We start from the raw sequence: 26,199 nt of genomic DNA, 5'->3' as shown, positions 1-26,199 counted from the left end.
TCATAACTCAGAGACTGTTTTGCTACCACCCTTCCATCCCCAAGTTTGCCACCTGTAGGTTTGCTCTAACCCATTATTCTACAGACAATATAGAAATGTGCTCTCCCTCAGTCTCCACGTCTCACTATGAGCATGACCCATCTGCAACCACCTATCTGCCGTGGCTTATCTATCCATTCCTAGATACCTTCCTTGATAATGGGTTTTTCTCCAATGTACCCATTTCTTCTGCTCAGCAACAAGTATCTCTCTCCCATGAGTCATTTAAATGGTAAGTCCCTTGAAGGCAAAACCTATACCTTGGTTGTCTTTGCATCCCACTGTTAAGCACAATTCTTGACTACTGGTAGATGCTCAATAAGTGTCTGCTGCTGAATGGAACTGTCTTGGGTGAGCCCAAACCTGAAGACCCCCCCCCATGTGCCCACAGCAATTCATTGTACATCTGTCTCTTCCCTCCTCCCCAGATGGAGCCTCTGAATGAAGCAATAAAGGAAATAAGAGAGTGGGAAAGAGGGGCACTGAGGGGAGGCTCACCTCACAATCTTTCCAGAGCTTCCTCTGGCTTGTAAGACTAAGAGGAAGTCAGTTTTCAACTTGTTTACAGTATAATTTACAATTTACACTATTCTGTGTCTTGGCCTAGGACCTTGCTGTCCTGTCTCACTTTTTATCAAAAGATAGTTTGGGTTTTCATAGCCAGCATCTCTTGCTACAAAAAAAGAAAAGATTGATGAGACACAGAGCAAGACCATTAGATTATTACCAATCTATAAGACCTTCCCCCATAGTGGCTCTCCAGATCTAATAAAAGTTTCTAGAACTCAAAGGAAAGTCACCTAAGAACTTGATGCACTGCATTCTCAGAGGACAACCTCTTTGTTTTCAGCTGCCAGAAGCATGTGGCCTCTAAGCAGTTGTCAGAAGCTCTGGGTTCAAACCTTATTTCCATCATGTCTGAGCTGTGGGATCGTAGACCCTTCAGTCTCACTGGTCCTCAGGCTCCTTGGTAATAAATGAGAATCTAGACTGTCTACCTTCTTACATGTTCACTGAACACATTTCATGATCTTTTTGTATATGCCTCTTTCAGAGAACATGCTTCACTAGACCATGAGTATTTGATCATAAGTGCTGGATCAGTCTGTCTGATTAGATTCTAAAAAGCAGAGACAAGTGTCCTTATAAAAAACACAAGAGTAAAAGGCCACATGAAGACAGAGGCAGAGATTCAAATTACACAGTCACAGCCAAGGATCACCTGGAGCCTCCGGAAGCAGGAAGAGACAAGGAAAGATTCTCTAATAAATCCCCCAGGGGAACAAAGCCCTGACAACACTTGGATTTTGGAGTTCTATAAGAAAATAAATTTTCCAGAACTGTGAGAGGATAATTTTGTATTATTTTAAGCATGTGGTAATTTTTCATAGCAGCTTCAGCCCTTCAAGGTTTGTCTCTGTCTGATCTGAGTTCCCACAGCAGCACCAGGGACTCTGGGCCTCCAGAGTTCACGGGCTTTGTCACCAGCAACTGTGGCTCCTGGAAGCCCAGTCTTTTCTGTCATGAACACGAATGATCCAAGTTTCATTTGTTGTTTTCAACCACTGGCCTTGGAAAGAGTTAGAAAGCGATGGGGAATTCAGAGTAATGTGATTTGTCATCCAGGGAAGCGATTAGATGAGAAGTCACCAATTATTGGCTTGCTCAGCAGAGGGAAATGAAAAATAATTGCTGGAAATAACACAAAAGCCCCCAGAAACAGAAACTCTCATTTGTGAGGCACCAGCTTCTGAGAAGCTTCTGGTATGCAATTGCTTCTCTGAATATTACTAGAAAGCTCAGTGTGCTTTATAATTTATATTAGGCAAAGGAAAATCCAGTCACACGGATTTGTGTGACAATTGGTTGATATTCAACATAACCTAAATAGCTCCGGAGTGGCTGGTTGATTTCCTCTAAGCTACAGTTTCCCCATGTATAAAATGGGGACAACAATTGTCCCGCTTCACAAGTTTCTGGTAGAAATAATCAAGATAATTTTTATAAATGGTTGGCACAGTAATAAGAACATAGGATCCAATGAGTATACCCATCATTATTGTTGTGGTCTATGCCAGAAAATAGTGAAGCAAAAGAACATAGTGCTTGAAGCTCAGGCTACGGAGTCAGACAATCGTGGGTTTAAATGTAGAGTCTGCAGTATGATATTTAAAAAACACTTAAGCCTTGATCTTTTGTTATCTATAACATGGGGATAACAACAGAGTTATCCATCCAAATCATAGAGTTGTTAAGAATTAAAGCATTTAACATAAGACTTGGCAAATGGTCATTCATGGTCCATCTTGTGTGCTCTTAAGAGTTAAATTTCACTTACTAATTTCTTCAACAAATGTTTTAATGAGTACTTGTGCTTTATGTCAGACAAATGCTAGGGTTTAGTAGTGAACAAGGTAGCCATGTGCCTGCTCTTTGAGAGTTTACCTTCAGGTGAGAGAGGCATTAGCTAATCATGAAATACAGGGAGATGGTCTCATGTATCAGAAAACCATTAGAGACGGTGCTGTGTTTTTTTGAGAAAAATTAATTGGCATGCCTGCTAAAGGTAGAGTACTTAAACTAAAAGTACCTGAATGTTGGAAGAACATGTTTGTGATCTCTTCTGCCCTCTAAAAAGGAAGAAATTATAGATAGGTGGTGAGACATTAGGCATCAGCTGCCCACTCCAGGATCTTTCTCTGACATGTTCTGTCTGTTTAATCAGATTCTAAACTATTTGAGGGCAAGTGTATTTTTTGTGTGGTTTGCAAACCAATGAAGGATTAATTTACATCTTTCTATCTAGATTATGTCTGGCTTGGGGACAAGATGCAGAATCTTGACGGCTCACTTCAGTGTGGGAAGAGGACACAACAGGCCTGAGTGTGGAGTTAGGGGCTGAGCCAAGTGTAGCCAGGTCTGCTGGGGACGAGATGCATCCAAACCACAGAAATGGGTTTCCTGCAAGTAACTATTTAAATATAATGTGATCAGTATAATTGTGTTCAGTGTTACAAAAGCTGCCAGGACTCAATGGAGTGCCTACCTCAGTGAGAAATCTAGGAACAGACTCAGGAGGTGGCACGTAGATCGTGACCGGAAGGATGAGATAGCCCAGCCCCAGAGCAATAGGAACAGCACGGGCTAAGGCTCTGGGCACAGAGACCAGAGCGGTGAGTGCTGAGCAAAGGGGAGCAGGAGATGAGGGAGATCAGAGGGATTCACAGGGGCTGATTGTGCAAAACCTGGGAGGCCAAGGTAAGATGTTCTGACAAATGGCCCCTTAAGAGCAGGACTTCCCAGAGACCTGTGGAAGCCTGGGCCCCTGGGATATTTCACAGTGATGAGATGCCAGAACAGGCTATTAGAAATATGGTAAGCTGCAAATATTTCCATTTAACAAATTAATACTTTTGTTGTCAAAAATGTAATGATATATGAATATGTTGTTTATAAGGCAATAAAAGGATTTATTTTTAAAAACTTATAAATTCATAATGCACTATAGGTTGTGTGGTCTGGAAATGGGACACATCTCAAGATGTATTATGAATGTCTTTGCTGCATCTTATAATATCTCTAAAGCCTCACTTGAAGGCCAGGAATCTAATTTAAGGGCCTTGGCCACATGTCCCTCTCATGCAGGCCTCTACCTCTGTGCCTGGCCCTATGACAGGGCCTCCGTTGAAGGGACCTGAGGCTAAGGGTTTGCAGAAAGAGATGTAAACAGCCTGTGATCTGTAGCACTCACAACTAGTCTGTGGTCAGCCCCTCACATAGTGTGTAGCCCACAGGAGACACTCACTAAATGTTTGAAGACTGAGTAACTATTCACGAATGACTGGGTGTTAGCACACTTCCCTCCTGGACAAAAGAAACATGCTATGGGACAAATCTGATTTTATTACAGCAAAAAAGGGCAGAAAACAAAATGAAACTCCGAAGCTATAAACAGTTTAGATGCCCCAGTGATGTCTTTAGGTTGTCAAGTTTTTCCAACACTGTTCCCCATCCCTTTGCTGCTGTAGTTTGAAGTGGAGAATATGGTGAACTTTGGGCACCAACACCCACCCAGAGAGTTCCATTTGGTGTTCGCTCCTGTGAGCCCTGGGGACCGAGGCCCACAACCCCAGGCTTCTCGCCTTACAGCACAGGGTAGCTTCCAAAGAACATGAGGCTACTCAGAACATGATGTTCTCATTTTCACTGTCTGGAAGAAGAGATGAAAAGGCTCCAGTGTTCAACTTTGGATAATTTATAAGAACATCTCATCTCTATTTTGAAACTTATTTATAGAAGTTGTGTCTTTATTTACTTGTTGTGCAACCTTGAACAAGCCAGTTGACTTCTCTGGGATTCTTGATAAAGTCCAAATTACCTAGAATTTATATAATTTGTCTTATTATAATTTTCTCCGGTTTCCATAAGAAAAGCGTTTAGGCCCTGGCTGGCGTAGCTCAGTGGATTGAGCACGGGCTGGGAACCAAAGTGTCCCAGGTTCGATTCCCAGCCAGGGTACATTCCTGGGTTGCAGGCCATAACCCCCAGCAACCGCACATCGATGTTTCTCTCTCTCTCTCTCTCTCTCTCCCTCCCTCCCTCCCTAAAAATGAATAAATAAAAAATCTTTAAAAATTTAAAAAAAAAAGAAAAGCATTTAGTAAATAGATGGTAAATTACAGGGGCAGATTCAAATTTTCTGGGGACAGAGAAATACAATTTGGGGGGTTCTTGTTAAGGGAAAGACTTTATGCAAGTGGGTGTCCCTGAATATTAAGCTTCATGGGGAAAATGATAATCAGATGGTAATTATAAGAATCATGAGCACAAACTGTCTCGGTCATCTTTAGAATGGACAGGCTAAAAGGGAGAACTTCTGACCACGCTCCAGACAGGAAAGTCTGCATCTCCTGGGAGCTTCTGGGTGACCTTTGCTACTTGAAGATCCCTTTTTACTGCAGTGGGCCTCAGACCTCAAGTTCTTTGTTATTTGGACAAGTCCAGCAGGAATGTCTCATGGTGTGATTTAATCTGGTTCAATCCAGTACAAGTCTCTGGCATACAGTCCAAGAAGACATTATGTTTTTCCCTATGAGACTGACGTCAGGGAGAACAATCCAGAAGGACACGTGGCAGGGTCCCTGAAGTCAAACCCTTGTTGTCTGGCTGTGAAGACAACCCTGGCACACACTAAATGCGCAGAGAATATGATGTTACAGTATCCTGGCAAACTGGAGTGCTGCTTATTAAATTCTTGCCCTCTTCTTGGAAAAGCTTAAATTGCTTTTGTAAAGTGTGTCCTGACTTCCCCAGACTGCAGACACTCTGTCTCCACCCACCTCACGTCACACCTGCAGCTGAGACCACTCCTTGGGCATCCCTTGTATCTTGTCCTGTAACAACTCTCATGTTGTGGGCTTACTATTTAGTTGAGTGTGTGGTATGTGTTGTTGTTGATGATGATGATGTCTCCTCAACAAGATGATCAACTCTTTGAGGGCAAAAACTAGGTTGTTTGCTTCCATCTGATCCCACAGGCCCTGCCTGCTCTGTCCGGCTAGATGAATGACTATATATCAAATGCTAAGTAGAACATTCAGATTTAGCTCATAATGTGCCATGGACTGTTAGAAAGAGAAAACAGAGATGCTGGTCAGCAGAATTAGAGGGGCTCTCAGGGAAGAAGTCCAGTTCAGTCTTCATGAACCTCATTTCTCAGAGTTGGAGCAATTCCCCCATCTGTGCAGCTCCTCATTGCCAATATTCAGCCTCATGTGCTAGTTAGGACTTCTACAGAGAATCTGAGAGAGAGGCAGCAGGGTGATTTGACAACCTGAAGAAGGAGGTTGTTCAAATCAGGGAATGACTGCATGAAAGTGGCAGAGGTAGAAATTTAAAGAAGATATGCTGCAACACATTTTTAAGCCACTTGGGAGAGTTGAGGGTAGGCCAGGGGTCCAGGAGTCATGAGATGTGAGGGGGTCTGAAGAAGGCCAGTGTGGAGCCTATGGCTGGGGATTAAGGAGTCACCACAGCCCTGGGCGGAGATGAAAGGGCAAGCCGTGTGGCAACCAAGTGAAGGACAGCTTATAAGAGAGCGGTGCTCCACTCCAAGCAACTGCAGCCACGGCCTCTATGAGGCCTCTATGAGGCCACTTGATGAACACTGCAGAGGGGAGCACAAATGCTGAGGAGGCTAACCCAGCAATCATTCCACCACCACCAACAGAATCTCACCCCTCCAGTGGCCTGCTTAGCCATGGTCTGGCTGTGAATCAATATCATTTATACATCTTGAAGTCAGTACCAGGAATGGCTTCCTATATGGCTTCTCACCTTTCAGGGGACCTATGATACCTCCTGAGATGCTCCTTCTCAACCTCTTCTCACCAGCCATCCCATCTTGGTCTCTGAATCCGGTTCCACTGCAGTCCTAGCAGGGAAGCACAGCTCCCCTAGCCCCTACCTAGCAGTGACTCTGTTCTCTCTACCTCTTTGGCCAATGGAGCAAAGAAAGGAAGAACGGGCTACCAAGTCAGCCAATTAGAACAGCTGAATAATCAACCCTGGCAAACACAGCATGACTGACAACTCTAAGATAAACCTCCTTCCTATCCCGCCCAATAGTCTACATCCTCATATTTATAGTTAATACTAATACTACTATCTTGGCATTATTATCTAAATATTTCAAGGTTTAGGCACATAGTAAGTACTTGCCAAATCCTCACTGAACAAATTCGAAGTAGGGTTCCATTAGCCCTTTCCCAACAATAAGACCCTAGGAGTTGGACACAGAACAGACACACACCCTGCTGCAGGAAGGATGCAATTTCTCAGTGGGTTGATTTCTTTCTAAGTACAACTTCATAGCTTCACCCCCACAAGGGCAAAGCTGCGCTTTAATGAAACCTCATTTGGCACTAGGTAAGCTATCAGGCACATCCGTTTGCAGTATCTTCCTTTCTGATTGTCTCTTCCAAAGCGACCACTGGGGACTGCAAGAGAGGACTGTCGACAACCGATAAATGCAGTCTTCAAAGCCACTCATCCATTCTTAATGGACAGCCCGTTAATTTGAGGTCTAGGTCATGAATTTGAATGCTAGGCACTGAACACCTCTTCAGCAAGAAAACCTGGTTTTGCCTCAGGGTAAATGGTGATTCATTAATTGTAATTAAATTAGGCTGGTGGCTTAAACTAGATGTGACAAAATGAAAATCCCCATATAAAACCTGAGATGCATATCACCAGCCTTCTGTCAATAGCATCTAGTTTTTGTCTAAGTGGATTTAAAGGGAACGAGATGCTTCTTCTTTAAGGAAAAAAAATAAACTGTTTCAGTTAAATAGGGAAATAAATAACTTCTGAATGTTTCTCTATTTCTTATTCACTCAGGTCCTGGTACAAAACCCACAAAGGACTAATAATTGGGGATTAAAGTCTCCCTGTGTGAATGGGAGGAACCCAGCAGCATCCCAGGATTAGCCCCTTCTGTGTGATAATGAAGCAGATCTACCCACATACATCTGGCATTGGGGTATAATCTGAGTTCTCTTGGCACAATCAATTTGAGACAGTGGACAAATGAACTAAACCCTTGGGTAGAAGTCTGGAGTGCTGAGATCTTATTGCACCTTATTCAGTAGCTTGCTGTTAGTGTTGGAACTCTTCGTCCTTGAATTTCCTCATCTGTGAAATGAGAGGGTTAGACAAGGTCCCTCTTTAATGCAAAAGAAAGTTAAGCAGAAATTCAACCCGAAACAAGTAACATAAAGTTTCTCTTATTCAACAGAGTGACGAAGCCTCAGCTGCAGAGATCCACAGCCCCATCTCTGAGCCCAGAAGAGTCTCAGAGGAACCTGAGTGATGGTGGAGCAACATCTGGGACCTGTTCACCTGAGTATGATCTCAAGTCTCCTCCAATTCAAAGTTTGTGAAAAGTATACCTCCCATCACTCTATCAGCTGAAATGAATGAAATTGAAAATGAATACAATTGAATACAATCTTCTGCTATGCTTACTGAGGATAAAATAACAATTTAATAACGAATAAATAATTATTTTAATGAGGTATTGGAACTTTTGTTACCTGCTACTCAGCCAACCTGAAAATGTTGTTTGGTCTGTGTCAGGCAATAATAAAGTCTTCATGCCCAGAGAACAGAAATCAGACCAGACCTTTTAAGAATGCCTCCAGTTTAGGGGTCACAAACCCAAATGCTTTTGGGGACCAGGCATGAAATATAAATGAGGGCCATATGGGGACTGTGGCAAATTGAACAGCTCATGCATCATCCCAGGGAGTAGCTTCTACTCAGCTACAGCTAATTGTGGCCATGGGAAGTCTGGGATCAGCATAATCAATCTTCTGTCATAAAAAAAACAGATATCCAGATTATCAAATTTTAAATAAAAAGTAAAATCATAGTGTATCAGTCAGAGTTTGATATGAGAAGCAGGACCACTCTGAGTGGTAGGACTAGACTTTTTAACAAGGGTTAGACCTTACACAACTGTGGGAGACGGTAAAGAAATGTATTACCCAGTCTCTGCAAGGCTATTGTACCTGGTGTTGAGCAGAAGTTACTATAGGTCAGCTCTGATAGCAGCTGGGGGAGGGGGGAAGTAAGAGAGAGAAAGGGCAGGCTGGAACCCATGACTGTCTCTCAGCTATTCTAGTCTTGGTGAGGTATGTGACCTGCAGAAGCTCACACCTTCATCCATGGGACTGAACTCACACCTGGTCCTGGAAGATGAAGAACTAGATCAGGTGGGAGCTGGAGAAGCTGCAGGCCTGGGTGCTGCCCCACACTGAGAAGGTGAGCCATGCATCAGCAACCACATGCGCAAGCTGTCACAGAGCACAACAGCCCCCCGCAGAGCATGACAAAGGCTATTGCTTAACTTCACCTCCCAAATCTTATGTGACTATCTCTTGTAACCAACCCTAATCCAAAAATATACAGGAAAGATAGTTCTGGGACATGCAATTCCAACTTAGCAAAGTTAACAAAATATAAAGCCTCCACAGTCCACACCTTTCAACAGGACTTCCACACACACTTCTTTCACTACACATAACTTCCAAATAAAGGCAACAGCAAAATTTTGTTTGTACTTAACATGACACAACTATTCCTCCTCCAATCAAAACACACTAACCCTCTCCACAACAGAGGATAGAAAGTCATTTCACTCGTACCCAGTTAATGTTCTTTCTTCTTGAGTCACACTTCCTTTCTGATAGTCTGTAATTTACACACTGAGCTATAATGTTAACTCTATAGACACATATTTTTTTCTAGTTTTATTCAGATATAATTGACATATAATGTTGTATTAGTTTTAGGTATAAAACATAGTAATTTGATTTGTGTGTATATTATGGAACGATTACCACAGTAAGTTTAGCCAACATACAATATCTCACATAATTATAATTATTTTTTTTGTGATGAGATTAGATTAGAAACACATGTTGGAGAAATGGGAAAGGGGAGACAAATTGGCTAATGTATATGCAAATGCATTTATACCAAAATATGGAAGAAATGCTCATAACTATTACAATCCTTGTTTCTGCAACTTGTCATATGGCTATACTGGTATTTGTAACTACTTTCTCCTATTCCTCATTCTACATTTCTTTGCTCATGGCCAGCACCTTGGCAGAGTTGTCCCTTGGCTACAAATGTTCCTTGTCTGGTGGGGTGACCTAAATCTTCATTCCTGAGGGGTCTGGACAGTAGCAGTTCTGCCTGTGGTGAGTTGTCATAGCTTTCCATTGAACAATCACAGAGAGGTCTCAGAGAGGGGGTTACAGTGCACATTTTAGCAGCACAGTTAGCTCCTTCCTCTAGGTGACCCAAACTCCACTTCATTCCAGGGGCACTGGGTCTGTGCTCTGGGTCGGGTACAGGGCCTAATAGGGCTGCAACACTCTACCGTGGTGGTGAAATCTGACTTCTGGTCAGCAGACCCAGAGTGTTTTACATAAAGTAAATAGACGGCTCATCTAATGCAATACCAGACTTATCACGATCAATTAGCTAAAGTCAAAGAGATCTTGTGTACTGCATTTACAAGCCATGTAACGATGAAAACCCTGTGTGTGCATCTTTGCATACTTGCATACCAGTGCAAGTATAAGATACATTTTTAGACAGGAAGGCATAGAACATTTTCTTTTAGGCTTTCTGGTTATGGATCATTTGCTTTTCTATGTGTTCACCTGTCTCAAAAACCATTCTTCTAGGTCAATGGTAATAATTAAAATAGGAATCATTTTTGCTATGTTTAGCATGTACTATTTGCTAAGTTCTTTCCCTAAAATGTCTCAGGTAATTCTTAAGACTAGACAAGTGTTATGGTTCCCATTTGACAGGTGAGGAAATGCTCACAATTCCAAGAGCACAGACAGGTGTAGGGTCCAGAGCATGAGGAATGTAAGAGACGAGCCAGATCTCACAGCTGAGGACTGACAGAGCCCAAGTTTAAGCCTTTTCTTTCCAAAAACTATTTCCCCCATAAAATGGCACAGAGAAGTAAAAAATAACTCATAAATCTTTTCTTAATTTTTAAAATTAATTTGTGCCCTTATCATGGACACAAACGTAGTAGGATCCCAGAGGAGCAATGGCAATATTGGATGTGGAAGACAGACAGTTCAGCCTAATGGTGGCCCCAAGTTATTTCAGATGTTCAGAAATGATGTGGGGTGGGCAGGGGGGGTGCTCTCTGGGAATAAGACGAGCAGTAACGTGTCAGAATAGAAAGAATGTGGCTTCTATTATTGGTATAATTTTGCACATTAATAATCCTTTGTTTTCTCATCTGTAAATTGGGGAACATACTGAAATCTGTTTTCAAGGATGTTGAAAGGAGCTGACAATATGTCTAAGCACCTAATACACTGTGAAGTGCTGCATTAAGTGTCATATGATTGCTACAGCGCTGCAGCTGCCACACAGCCCAGCCTCAACTCTGCAGTGATTCCAGGGAACATCAGTGTACGTTCTGGATTGTCTAAGGCACCCCTGATTTATCTATCACTCCTGACACTGTGTCCCATTTTGTTTAACATGTTTGGATGCTCAAAACTAGCCTGATTTGAACAATAAATTCTGAGGACACCAAAGGATCGGCACTGGAGCAAGTCAGCCATTCGGCTAGCACAATTTCTACTCCTGTTTACTCCTCTTTCCCCAGAGAGAAGTAAACCTAAGTGAGCCCAACCAGGATATAGATTTCAGAAAGTATGCAAGGCCAAGGGAGAATTCCTGACAAGCTGGCTGATTTTCCACCACTAGTTGGATGTTGTGTGTTATAAAATAGTGCAGGCTTATGTTGTGCTAATTACGTCCCAGGCACAGTAGAAAGTGCTTTATATTATCAACACATTTAATCCTCACAACAATTCTATAAGGCAGGTCATCATCACCAACTTACAGATGAGAAATTGAGGAACAGAGAGTTGTGTAGTTTTTCCAAGGTCACACAGCTACTACGTGAAAGAGAGTGGATTTTTCAAAGTCGGTTCTGTGTGCATGCAGTCATATTGCCTCTCACTTACTTGAGTCTAAAGATGCAGAATAATAAGGCCACAGTGGGCAGCACTTCAGGACTGGAAACTCTTCATCTCCTCCTAAGGAAAGCCTGTAATGGAACTTTTGGATACAGAGTGGTGATTCTCAGTGAGTCATGGCCATGGTTCCAGGGTACCTGCATGTGCTCTGTGACCCCATCCATAACAAGGTGCTGAGGTGTCTTGACTTACAAGCATCTGGAACTGGGAACTATGCATATGAGGATTCATGAAAATCCTTTCTCTTTCTACACTGATAAAAGCATGCCAAGGTAAGCTGTGAGTAATTCTGGTCACACTGGTTTGAAGAAAACTTTTGTGACTGACTGCTGTTGAAGGATTTTTAGGGAGAAGATGAAGTAGGAGACAGGTGGATGGTCTGTTGCTTGATATTCAGAAGGTCCTTTGAACAGAAATTCTTTGGGTAAGATGGACTATGAAAGAGATGAGAAAGGTACCTCTGTCCTATTAAATTTAGATCATTAGGACATTTGGGATATCTGGGGAATAATGCTGTTCTGAGTTGGCCATGTGACATCAGAAACCCCATGTCATTCAAGCTTTTTTTGTACTTCCTAGCCCACGGGAGTCTTCTGAGGAACAAGGACAGAACAGATTCAAAAACAATTGGAGACCATTTTAAAATGCCCTAGAAATGTAAAGGCCCTGGAAGAGAACTTGCAGAAGGAAAAGCATAAAAGATAAACGTATCAGAAGAGTTGTGTTACAATGGGTTATAAGGAACAGGGAACTGGGCTGGCACCATTGAAATCCAGATTGTTTTGATTTTCTTTTTTAAAATGTTTATCTGATCATGCGTGCTCAGTGTACAGAATTGGAAACTGGTGGTCTTGCTCAGAACAATGACTTTGAATGGAGCTCTGTTCACCAAGCCAGTTGCCAGTCACATCCTTCAGGTGGTGAGGCTGTGCCTCTCACACAGGTGACCACTAACTCTCCCTTCTCCCTCACCATCGACTTCTGTTAAAGCTGCCAGGTTGACCCTCCTACTGAGAATCCTCCCTCTCACCCCCAGTTCCATATCTTCCTTTAGCTTAGATTGAAGCATTTGCAGAAATGCTACCTGAGGGACCTATCATATTAGGGGGACAGTGGTGGGCAAAATGAAGCCCTCTCTCAGGGACTGTCATCCTGGGTGTGAGCTGCAGCATCACAGGCAGTCTGGGAGGGGCTAAAGGGCTGGGAAGGGACGGACAGCCAATTGACCATTCCAGACGTGTGGTATTAGCTTGTTGCTAGGAAGTGGCTGCCCAGCAAGGGACTGTGTGTCACAGTTTCCTGGCATCTAGGTGTGTCTGTGCAACTAATTTTCATGAATAGAAAGTGGTCAGAAGTGATGTGTGTCCCTTTCGGGTCTGAGTGGATAAGAAGTGGATACATCTTCCCCTTGCTTTGTCTTTCACCTGTCAGGACCTGCAAAAGGCCCTGAGACCCTGGGAGAAGCAGGAGCCACATGTGACCATGTAGAGAAAAGCCACCCCCAGATAGAAACATCTTACTGGACTTTTTCAGATGTGAGAAAAATATATATTTTGTTAAACCACTGAGATTTGTGGGTTTGTTTGCTGCAAACTAACGTAATCATTAACATACTTAGACACTGAACCTTATAGGCCCCCATGGAGTGCTCATTTGTGCCCCTGAAACAAGTGAGTTCTAGAAACCTAAGATCTAGTGGAGGATTGCCTGGCCACACAGAAATGGCAGGGGCCTGCATTAAAAATTCCATTTCCTCTGGCCAATACAGTGTCCCTTCTCTCAGGCCTTTGTTAGAATCCTTTAACCCTTCCCAGACCACATAGTGCAAAGGGCAGAGGGAGACCAATTGTCCTCACACAGAAATGCTCTAAAGGAACTTGAACCTCTGATTGCCAAGGTCTAGCTGGGTTTGATAGCATATGCCCTGGGCAGCCTGAATTAATAGCCTGTCCTGTCCTGAGAGAGATATGGGTGAAGGTCATCCTAAAACCCTTCCCTTTCTCACCAGATAAGCTCTTTTGGTCCCAATCTTTGGTCTTAGATCATAAAGAGTTGAACAAACCACCATCATTCTTATCATTTGATTTGGGCAAAAATTGAGCCTGGACGAATGAGTGTCAAGATGAGGAGGGGATATAATGTTATTCCTCTGAGTTAATTTTGATTTTGAAAAATGTCCCTGCTGGGGAAGATGTGTGAGCCTTGTCTTCCTGGTTTCACTTCCAGCTCCTGCAAAGAGTCCAGAAGTGATCAGTCTCCGTCCAGCTTCTTCCGGGGACAGGCCTCTGCAGTGTGTCTCAGAGTCCTGAGCGCAGGCCTCTCGGGCTGCATGTGCCCATGCGTGGAGCACCCTCTCCTCGCAGCTGCCTGGGACACCTGGGGGAGAGCAGCTGCCTGCCTGCCATTTCCTTGCTAATTTCTCTTCCTTGCTGAGCGACATGGGGGACAATAATTGCCTCCACTCTGAGCTCTGACATTCCCACATTCAAGCACCTGCTCTCCCACTGTTTTCCCCATAGGACGACAATTTCTGCCACACTTGGTGTTTCCCTCACAGCAAACCTGCTGATTAGACAGACACACTTTAGAAGAAACAGTGAGGGGGCCTGTGAGTGTGGCGAGAGCTAAAGCAGCATTTTGGAAATCCAGTCAGTATTTTTCACCAGTAAAATATGAACCGTGGTAAGAATTCCTTAGAGTTGCTGGGTAGAAGGTGAGATTCTCTGGAGCTGTTTGGCCTCCTTGCATTGTTCTAAAAGGCCCCAGCCCTGTGGGCAGAAACAAATTGAAAATGCCCAAATCTAAATGAAAAGGAACACCTAGTCAGAGGTTCAGTGTGGAGGGGAAGGGCAAGGCAATCTACGACACTATAACTCCCCTCTCTAGAAGTGAGACAGTCCTTTAAGAAACCATAGATAAGGAGACGGTCAGCTCTTATTGTCTCCTTTTATCACCCCTAAATTGCCAACCATTAGGTCTTAATTAAGATTACCACTGTGTCCCAATTTTTTATTTTTATGTCTATATTTTTTTAATCCTGCAAGTAGTAGAAACATCAGGGCAGGAGTTGGCAGACTATGATCTGCAGGTCAAGTTTGGCCTTGTACCTAATTTTGTAAATAAAGTTTTATTGGAACAGAGCTATGCCCATTTGCTTAGCATTATCTGTGGCTGCTTTCACACTGCTGGTTTAGTGTTGAATAGAGTTGAATAGTGGTGCCTGTATGGCTTGGAAAGCTTGTAATAGTTACTACCTAGACCTTTACAGAAAAGTAAAAAGAAAAATAAATAAACAGAAAAAGAAAACTCTCATAATCTCATTACCTGGATATAGCTAATGCTAACATTATCCATAACTCCCTTTTATTTCTGTGGAAGAAACACTTTAGAAAATAGTATTTGATACAAATGTGAGACTGATGATGCCACATGCACACCAAGAGTGTATAAAAGGTTGGTTGTTTATATAATCAGAGGCTTTTCTGGGAGATTGGGAAAGAGCTCTCAAACTGGTCTGAAAATGACATGAGAGAGCAGGGGAAGGAGACGGGCTGAGGGTATTACGATGGGTAGAAGGTGGTGCCAAGGCAAGGGTTCCCAACGGAGGGTGAGAGATTATAGGATTTGTCTTCTGATACCAAAGGGGCATGGAGGTTTCCTAGCTCTTCTAGGTGTGGGCAGACAAAGAGAGAGAGATAAAGCTTAAAAGCTCTCTGCAGTCAAAAATCAAAAGATGAAGTCAGATTCCTTATTAGAGCCTTTTGATTCTACCCATCAGGTTCCCTCCCTGGTTTCTGACAGCAAATAAATCATTTTACCCTAAGCACCAATACCGTTCCCTTGTGGGCTGCCTCCTCCCAGGAAGAGAGCATTAACAATGAGGATTTTTCCTGGGCCACCATGAAGACAAAGAGGGAGGAAAGGAGGAATAAAACTCAGAATCCCTTGAAGAGTTAGCTCTTTTGTCCCCATGGCTCCCACACTCTACAATTTTCTGATTTGTTCCCTGGAAGTATGGTCCCTGAGAACCAGGCACTGTCCTGTGTTGGGGCAAGAGGGAGTAAGCAGCTGAACTGAGCTGAGCTCTGCTTCAGGCCCTGGGGAAAAGTTCTCTCCCTCTTCCTTCAATTTATCTCTTTCCCCATTATGAGAATTGAAGTATCTACAGGGACAAAATTAGCATGATGGCCCAAAGCAAATATCAAGAAATTACTCAGCTGGTTGAGGCTTTAGGTCTGCCTGTGGCCTGTGAGAAAGTAGCCCCACAGCTGGGCCAGGCCCAGGGGCCACACACTGGGGCCTGGGTTTAGAACTTCTACTTATAATAAGGGCTCCTTTGCCTGTGGTATCCACCTTGCTAGGTTTTCCGTGGGGGCCTCACCAAGGAGCCTCTGAGGGTGGATGCAGCAGTCCTGGGTTCCCAGCTATCCTTCATTCATGGCCTCCCTGAGACATACCAAAGTGATCATCATAAAAGCTATGAGGATGAGGAAGAGGAAGAGAGTGAAGATTGAGTAGGAAGAGAGGGGAAACAGATATTATCTACTATGTACTAAGCGCTTTATATGCATTCCTTTTTATGAAACAATTTTTATTATGGAAAACTATGAACCCCATGTACTCATTTTCCAGTTTAAATCCTGACTATTCAGCATTACCTTATAAACTGTACAACTACCCAAAGAAATGGGTATTATTCTTCCCCTGTTTAATAGGTTGGGGAGTTGAGGTTACTTGTCTAAATTCACAGAGGTGGCGCATGGCAGAGGCCATGGTGTTTCTGGCTCTAAATCCCACACTCTTTCCCCACCATGTGGCCTCCTGGGAAGACTTTGCTAAAGGGGAAGGGCTGAAACTGAGCCAGGGCGTCCACAAAGAAGCAAGAGGACAGCTCCAGAACCGAGAAGGCAAGTCCAGACCCCTGGCAAAGCAGAGGAGGAGAGGGGTCTGGCATAGACATTGGCTGTGACTCTCAGGAAGACTTCTGGGCTTTACCGCTGTGATATTTGGAAGACTCGCCTCATGGCTCCAGACACCATGAAGATATCCGACCCTCACGTGGAAGCCTGACTGGCATTCTTCGGGCCGCTCCTTCCTATTGTGTGGCTGCTTGCTAAGTGGGGTGAACCCTTCCTTTTAGATAGAAAGACACATTAATATGTGCCCTGTTATGAAGTCCCAGAGTGGATAGCTTTTCTCTGCTTCCTGAGTGTATGTGTAAGTGATGTCTCATCACCAGCATAATTTTATTCATTTATTTATTTATTTTGCCACCAGATTGAATACTGCTCAGCCATTTCAGAGGGGCCTGCGTTTGCCGCTTCCTGCCTTGTTTATTATTGAGTGCTTCCAAATAAGGAACAAGTGTCTACAGGAAAGGGAAATGAGTCTTTGAGTCTGTAAGAGGATGCTTGAGGACATCTTCAGCAATTTTAATAATAGCTTCGGTGCAGATGCCTATACAATCTTGAAATGATGACAAGTAAAACCCGACAGAGCTTTATTGCCTCAGGGAAGGAATACTAAAATTGGGGAGGATGGACATAAAATATATATAGAAGAAGCTGAATTGCCTACTTTCAAGTTGGCTTTATTAAATCATTAAATAAATTCAACATTAAATAAGCACAGATATATCTACTTTTTATTCTAAGATATAGGGATCTTACATAAACTTTGTATATAATTGTATATCTGTTATTTTGAAAAATGGCCATATTTATAATATTTACTTTATGTTTGAACTTTTAAGGCATATGTGAGAAATACGTACAACCAAACATTATGTTTTAAAGATTTTATTCATTTATTTTTAGAGAGAGAAGAAGGGAGAGAGAAAGAGAGGGAGAGAAACATCAGTGTGTGGTTGCCCCTCTTACTGGGGACCTGGCCTGCAACCCAGGCATTTGCCCTAGACTGGGAATCAAACCAGCGACTCTTTGGTTTACAGGTTGGCTCTCAGTCCAGTGAGCCACACCAGCCAGGTCCAAACATTCTTTTAATGTTTAAATTTTGGGGTGAAACTGTGGATTATGACTCCTTGGCCCACATTTAAAACAAAACAAAACAAAACTCTGATCTAGCTTATTAAAAGGACCCAAAAATCCTATTTGTAATCTGCCAGCAAAATTTAAACATTTTCAGTGCACTTCAGTCAGTTTCTACTTAGAAAATCCACACACAAATCTAGTCAAGTTCAGAAATGTGCATTTTGGAGAAAAGTATGAATACCATTTCCAGGGGATCTTAGTTGGACAGATGAAGATAAACATTTCTCTAGGGATAGGACTTCGGGCTTGAGATGGATGAGACACTCACGGAAGAGAGGAAGTACAGTCATGGGAGAAGAAAAGGAAGGTGATCTCAGCTCCAAAGTTTTCTTCCCTGATGGTTTCAGCAAAATAGAAACGTGTGAGCTTCCAGCCATGGTTTATTGCTCATCCATCCCTTCACTCCAGTTAGAGAGAAGGTGTATGAATAAAGGATAATGCTTTTTTATGGCAAGATTTTGATGTTGCTGGGATATTTAGGGATTGTGTATGTCCTTCAAGAGGGCCTTTTTATCTAGTCCTCTAAGGAATGAGACGGAAGGATGACAGCCTGAGCAAAACGATATGAGTCAAAATGGCACACAGGAGACAACTTAGCATCAGGCTTATGGGTTTTCTGGTGGGACCGAGAGATTTGAACAATCCATACCAGACAGAAAGCCACATGGGACCAGCATAAATGAGTTTCACTGCCACAGCTCCCAAATTGGCGAGCAGCTGCAGTCTGAAAGAGATGGATCCTTTTCTGCCCTGGCAGTTGGTAGGTGTATCTGGCAACACACAACTTCCAAGTATGTCCCAAATGTGTGAGGAAAGTCGTGGCTCAGGGGCTTGGTTACCACTTCCTTGAAGAAATGATAACCTAGGTGCTCTCTGTTAACATGAGCTACTCTTTACTCTCACTCCAGCGGCACTGGTATCATGTCGGGGTGGCACTGGTATCATATCATGGCTGTGTCAGGGTTGCCATGACCTTGCCATCACTTCTTAGTCTAGTGGATTCCATGCTAAACACAAAAGGCTGAATTCAAGGAGATGCTTGAAGTTAAAATTCAATAGTTCTTAGGAAACTCAGGGTGGGGCAAAAGTAAGTTTTCAGTTGTTTGTATGGAAAATAATATATAATAATTAATAAATGATAATGCAAGATTAAACTGTTTCATGTACTCACAACTGCAAACCTACTTTTGCCCCAAATGCAAACCTCCTTTTGCCACACTCTGTACACAGCTACTATCAAATGACTAATGTAATGCTGTCTTGTGTAAATGTGTTTGTACTTTTCATTTCTTCTGGAAATAAACACCCCTATGTTTTCAGGCCTTCTGCATTGAATGGACCCATGTGGTAAACTATAGATTTTATACTAAGTGTTTAAAAATATCATCTGAGTACTGTAGAAGAATGAGTAAAAGACAAGAACAAGCATTGCACACACACATACACAAATGCTAATGGCTGATAGTATATACAATGGTGCCTACTCCATAGAAATTTAAAAAATATAAATTAAGACAGTGATGAAGTATCATATGGGCAAACATACAAAAGAATGTTAATACCAAGAGTTGTTAAGAGTAGGAGGAAATGTCTTCTTTCTCTGGTGTTAGGAGTACAAACTATATGTTACTGGAACATGATTTGAAAATATGTATCAAAATATAAATATACAAATTTTTAACCTAGTGAATCTGCTTTTAGGAATTAATTCTAAAGATGATATCAGGCAAATATGTTAAGATACTTGTTTACAGAGACTCAACATAGCACCATCTATAATACAACATAAGAGAAACAGGTTAAATGTTTATTAATAGCAGTTGCTTCAATATAGGACATAAGCCAAACAATAGAATACTATGCAACCAATATAAAGTCACCTTATAGAATAGATATGCAATGTATTGTTAAGTTACAAAGAAAAAAGCTACTTGTTAAATAAAAGGCACAGGATAACACATTCACTTTTTGTGTGTGTATAGAAGGATATGCACCAGAATGAGAACAGTCATAAGCACCTTATGCAGGTGAAGGGAAGGATCCTATGATTATATGCTGATGATCTACCTTCCTTCAACCCACAACTGCTTTTCTTGGTAACACTCAGTTCATCTTGTTCCACTCTTTTTCTTATTCAATCGTATTCTAGTCTGACCTCTGTAAGATTAACATGTTCCTTAGACTAAACTTGACACTTTCTCACCTACTTATTTCCCAGTTATTTTGTAGAGTGGATCACCTTTTTGCATAGTCAACCTCATTCTTTATATGTTGATGTTTCATATTGCTACATTGTCTACTTACTTTGGGGAGGTATCATTAAGCTTCTCCACATAATTGCCACAAATAAAAATATATCTGGCATTTATAAACATGTTCTCACTGAGTGCCTTCCCTAATTTCCTCCTTTAGTTCTTTTTTTTTAATTCTGCTCTTGTTAATTCTCTATGACATTTTGCCCCAGGAAAAATTACGTGTATTTTGCCATGTATAATGCACTCCCACATTTGGTGAGCATTATACACAGGATTGTTTATGCCTGTGGCATGCAATCATTACATCCACATATAATGTGCATCCTTATTTCCCCCTCAAAAATTTAAGCAAAAAAGTGCACATTATACATGGCAAAATGTGGCATATTATAGAAAGAAGCCACAGTAAGTTAGAAAGGGAAAAGAAACAGTAAATAATGAGCATCGTATCATATATATGATATTCCAGCTGTTAATAAAAATGTTCTCATGTGCACAGAGATAAATGTCAACAGCAATTTGGGTATTTAAGTATGACAATGAAATTTAAGATAAAGAGGACAAAGAAATATACACATTCAGCAGTCATCTTCCACCCGGCTTCACAAATGAAATGGGTTGGTCTCAATGAGGGATTTAGTTGCTAAGAGTGGCAGATGAGGAATTAGTACATCTGTAGATTTATATCACAACTAGTCATGATAAGCTTAAAGTATTAGTAATGATCACAGCCTAATGCCATTTTTAAGTAGATAAGGATACCTGCAGTTTTGAAATTGTATAATAAAGACCATTTAAAGATATCCTGATAGGAAGTTGATTGTGTGAATGTTTGAGCTTACTGCCAGATCAAAAACAATACAGGTGTTATAAGATCCCACATCCACACAATTAAGCAGTCTCCCAGCGGTGCTGGTCTGTAATGACCACAGGTCTCCCTTACAGATTCCAGAGGATGTTGCATGTTCCCCAAAATTACCTAAAGCTTCATTTTCAAGTCTGTCAGTGCTATCTGGTTTTCATTTTATTTATCCTGAGAAATGATTTCCTGATCAGTAAAATGGATATATTAACATTTGCTACCAAACCAGCTCTCAGAAGTGACTTGTGAACCAGAAAGGATTCTTACTAGATTCCCTGAGTTTCCCTATATAAAAAAAAAAGTTTAAATAGCAAGTGTAATGAGCTTCTTAACAGATTTTTGATAAATAAACTTCAGTGATGATGACAATAAACACTTTCCTTTAGTCTTACAAAAGGACAAAGATATATGCTTATCTACTTAGTATCATTTTTGCATATATCATCCTATTTAATCCTCACCACTCTGTAAGAAAAGTATTATCACAATCTTAAAAATACAATTGAGTCTCAGAGACACGGTAGCCTGTTGAAGGTCACACAGCCCTAAATGGCAGAATCAGAAGTGAAACCCAGATTCAATTTACTCTTCCCTATGCTTTTTTCCCCAAAAAGGATAAAGTTTCCTCTTCCTAGACTCCACTCAAAATGCATATTTCTTTGAACTGTGTCACCTCCCCGTACTCCCATCCCCAAATTATAAGTAAGGTTCCTCTATCAGTAAAGTATGTGAGGCTTCCATTTAGTTTGTTAGGATATTAGCACAATTCCCTGCCTATCTCAGCACACCCACTTATGAATTCTGCCCGCAATATATCTATTGCTTGTGCCTATGAAATATCTTTGCCTCTTCTATTACAGCAGGGCTGTCAAACTCATTTTCACTGGGGGCCACATCAGCCTCACAGTTGCCTTCAAAGGAGCAAAATAGTTTTAGGACTGTATAAATGTAACAACTCCTTAACTGTTAAGGAGTTGAAATTACATTCGGTCCTTTGAAGGCAACTGCAAGGCTGATGTGGCCCCCAGTGAAAATGAGTTTGACACCCTTGTTTAGGGTATAAGGGCTACAAAGACAGACACCAAAACTAAACTTCAGAATGCATCCATCCTTCAAGAAGCATGTCAGTGATATGGGATGAGTGGCACAATATCCAAGGTCTTGAGAAATTAGCTCTGATTTAGACACAACATTCAGCACATCTCATTAGGTTTTTCTGAGGTTTCAAGGGACAGAAGTTCACTCAAAGCAGCTCCAAACAAAGAGGGAGACTCATGCATTTTCAGAGAGGTTCTACAGGTGTGTGTGCCAGGCTGACCAAGCATGCCTCCTAAAGGCCAGAGCCAGGGCTGCTCCCAGGGCCAGCCAGCCTTTTATCTCCTGCTTGCTGCTTTCTTTTCTCTCTCTGAGGATAAGCTCTCCTTCTGCACATGGCCAGTAATGGCTGACCCAAACTTTCACCTCTATCACACCCTCCACCACAACTTCTTATTTCTATCTCCCAGTTGACCTAACTCATGTTGGAGCCAGGACACATGCTCCCAAGTTACAGACTCATTTATGGATGGGGCCCCTCTAGATTAAAGCCCCTAGTCCAATAGACTTCAGGGGCAGAGGATGAACGTCTTCTGTCCCACCACTCATTCTCTTTCTATCTAAAAGAAGACGGGTAAATGGGCAGACATCATGAACTCTGTTTAATGTACATAGGTTCAAGTTCAGGCCTCCTTCTTCATGAGGAAGTGCACCTCCCCATCTCTTTTCCAAAGAGATAAAGGTAGATCGGACCTTCCACCTCAGCATGACTTCTAATTGAATTTCAGCCACTCAGTGAGAATGGGCATGGCAGAAATGATGTCACTTCATGAAATACATATTAAACTCATAGAACCTAAATAATAAAGCTACAAAGTAAAGAGATTTAGGAAGGAAATGACTGGTACATAACATCAGTTTTCTGCCTTGTTCTAACAAAAGAAATGTCAGGTTATAGCTGTACAGAACCACTCAAGGGAGCCTTTGGAAGGCAATCTGGAATTTTCAGGTTGTTTTAGGCTGAGACTTGAGAGATGGATCCTCCCATAGGTTGAATCTAGTTAGGAAAATGACTGAAGAAAACTAGCTGCAGTCCTGTGATCTGAGGTTACTTTAGCAACTGAATTTGATTGACAACATGTTCATCTGTTAGTACCTGGGGGCTTCTTGAAGAATCTGAGTTGGTCCCCTCAGTACTTCCACCATGAATACTTTATCAATAACACAGTGGAGTGAAGGGGACCTAAAATACATTATTATAACCCAACGTGCACATGTCTCATGTCCTTTTCAACATTCTCTTTGCAGTTCTATTACTGATCATCTCTGACAGCAGGTGAGGTGCAACTTTATGGGCAGTCTTTTCATTTTATGAAGCTCTCCATCTGAAATACTAGAGAGTCGGGATTAGTGATTGCATAGACACGAGTTCTATCTTTCACAAATCTTTTATCCTAAAATTGAAAGCATTATCTTTAAATGTATTCTACAAATCTTTCATGGGAATAGAAGGTCATTTATGAACTATATGTGAGATAACTGGAAGAAGTATACTTTATGAAATTTTTGGACCATTAACTCTAGATTTTGATTTTTCTGCATTTAAAAAAAATGATACCTTTGACTGTTTTGAGAGTGCGATGGGAAAATCAGCTACAGTGAATTTTCTCTTGGTGGTCACTGAGGTAGATCACCAAGGTGAATGAAGTCTCCCCACAGACTTTTAAATACTTGAAGCCAAAAATATTTAAGAGTGTATCAAATGAGTAGTACTTTAATTTTTATTTATATTCTGGTTTTGGTGTGACTGTGATTAGAACCTTACCAAGATGGGTGATCGGTAATGAATGTGTCCTGTTGGCAGATCCCTCCAGGGCTCTGATTCAGTCTTTTGAGTTATGGGATGAGGACAAAATGAACTATTTTTCAAGCTTGTAAATATGTGACAAATGACAGTGCAAGAACTATTGATTCCAATCACAGTGATACAATGTTTCATAGTCAAAACTGACTCTGGCTTTACAAATTACTTGCAAGTTCAACAGTAAGTCCATGCAGAACACGCTTCAACCTGGATCAATCTGCAGGAATATTTGTGTCGGTGTTCGCCTCCAATCTGAATACCTTCCCAAGCAAAATGGACTATTTTCTATTTTTTGCATTAAAAGGGTGTTATTGGGTTTTCCCCCAATCTTAATAAAGGAAGAGGGAAGCAAAACCCTTAGAAAATTTCCCATGACTCTAAGCACATTTACCTGCTTTTATATTTATTAGTTAAATAGTCATTGAGAAATTCCTCTCAAGAATATGAATGTTACAGCTAAAAACTCAAAGGTATATGCCTAGTTTGGCACTCATATTACAACTTATTCAAACATATCTGCAGAATGTATATACTTAATATATAATGTATTATATAAAAATATTTTATATCTGTCTGTCTATCTAGAGAGACAGAGAAAGAGGGAGACAGCACTTATTTAATAGGTGAAAATTTGAGACACTGCAGTAGCCATTATGTTCCTGTTTGGGGAAATGGATTTGATCAATTTTGAAAAGCCCCCCTAACATGACAGGTATTTGTGTATTAAGACAGACCCTAAAACCCTCCTCACTTGGATGGTGAGCACCCCTGTGTGTGTAAAGAAAGCTTTTCCTAAAGGACCAGTACAGGAACCCAGTAAAACAGACTTGTGGGTGTGGGGGCAGAACGCAATTTCCCAGTAATCACAAGAAGGCAGCATCCATCCCACCCCACCCCCATCCCATTGTGGAACACCACTTTAAACTTGCCCTCAGGTTGTCACGGTATTTTATGCAGGACTGACCTTCGCAGAGGCTCTGCATGCTGATATTTTATTGACCTTCTTCCCCACTGCTTACTCAAACAGGCCATCTGGGTACCAGGATGGTACAGGGAATATGTTCAACTTTCCAGATCAAGATAAAAATAAATAAAAACTGGGGTGGGCTGGGGAGGGGAGGCTCTTAGCTTGTACTGTAGATTTGTTTATTCAGACATAATTGGTGTGGATCTAGCCCAGGCACAGTTTCATTCTTTGTCTAACAGGCTGGCCTCCTAGCCCCTCCCCCCATTGTTCATCTCCACCAAAGTGTGATGAGCCAATGAGCAAGAAAGGAGGGCAGAGATGAAGTAAAGCCACCACCAGCCCCTCACTATGTCAGGCTTGTAAGGAGGCTGGAATTAGCCAGGGTGTGTGGAAGGCCGCTGAGCTTTGTCACACTGCATCTCGACCCAGTGGACCCTGGTGAGGCCCACTTCTTCCTCCTGCTCTCTACTCTGGCCTTAGTGGGTGCTGGGGATCTGGAGCCTGGTGAGCCACATTACCACTGTTAGGGGTTTGGCCAGCAGCCCTTAGCTCTTGCCCAGATGAATCACAAAGAATCCAGTCTTGCCAAGACAGGTCAGTTACATTCATAGCTTCCTCAGTGAATTTTTTCCTGGCTGGAATTCATTTTTAGCAGCTTCACTTGGTTGATCAATGGCTTCCTTTCAATGGTGATATTGACTTAAGAAACCAGCTCAGAATGTCAGATTCAGTTCACACCCAACTGCTCTCCAGGACCCAAAGGCAATGGTGAGTTCTCCATAGCACAGGACACTACTGATGGCAAGGGGTTTTGGCTTAACCTCTCCTCTTGATCATCAAAAAGCTCTGTGTACTCTCCTTTTCTGGTGGTTAGTGTCATTTTTTTACAATTTAGTTGAGAAGAATAAAGGTATTTTAAATATATATGCATTTTAATAGTTTTATATTAAAATAGTGTTTTGGACAAAATATTTAGCAAAGATTATTTTGCATAGTATAGAAATGTAGTAGGTATTCACCCAAAACAAGCCACATCCTCCCTGGAGCTTTCTCTCTCTCCCCTGCTTCCATCCACTCCCACTCCTCTCCTCTGTTCTTCCCCTCTGTAGAGACCATTATAATATTCTTCATAATAGAATTTGTTGTTCATTTATGCCTACTTTTTTGAGAGTAGGAAGGGCTAGGGCCATGTCTTAGTCATCTGTGCCATATCAACCACACAAGGTGAATTCAATAAATATTTGCCAGATGAATGACTAATCATAGCTAGTCTCTATTTAGAATTTAGAAATGTACCAGGCACTTTAGTTAATCATTACAATCACAGGAGGTATGCCCCTCATCCCCATTGTACAGATTAGAAAACTGAGGCCTAGAGAGGTTAAATGTAACTAGAATGGTGTGAGTCAGGATTTATATGCAAGGAATCTGACTACAGGACCTGAGTTATAGCTACAACACTCCACAATGAAGAATGGATGCTCTTCCTCTCCTTGTGCACAAATGAGAGGTTTATGGGTATATTTTTGGATTAAGTAA

The sequence above is a fragment of the Phyllostomus discolor genome, chromosome 1, assembly GCF_004126475.2.
Source record: "Phyllostomus discolor isolate MPI-MPIP mPhyDis1 chromosome 1, mPhyDis1.pri.v3, whole genome shotgun sequence".
Taxonomy (NCBI): Eukaryota; Metazoa; Chordata; class Mammalia; order Chiroptera; family Phyllostomidae; genus Phyllostomus; species Phyllostomus discolor.
Note: the sequence above shows the minus strand (reverse complement) of the source record.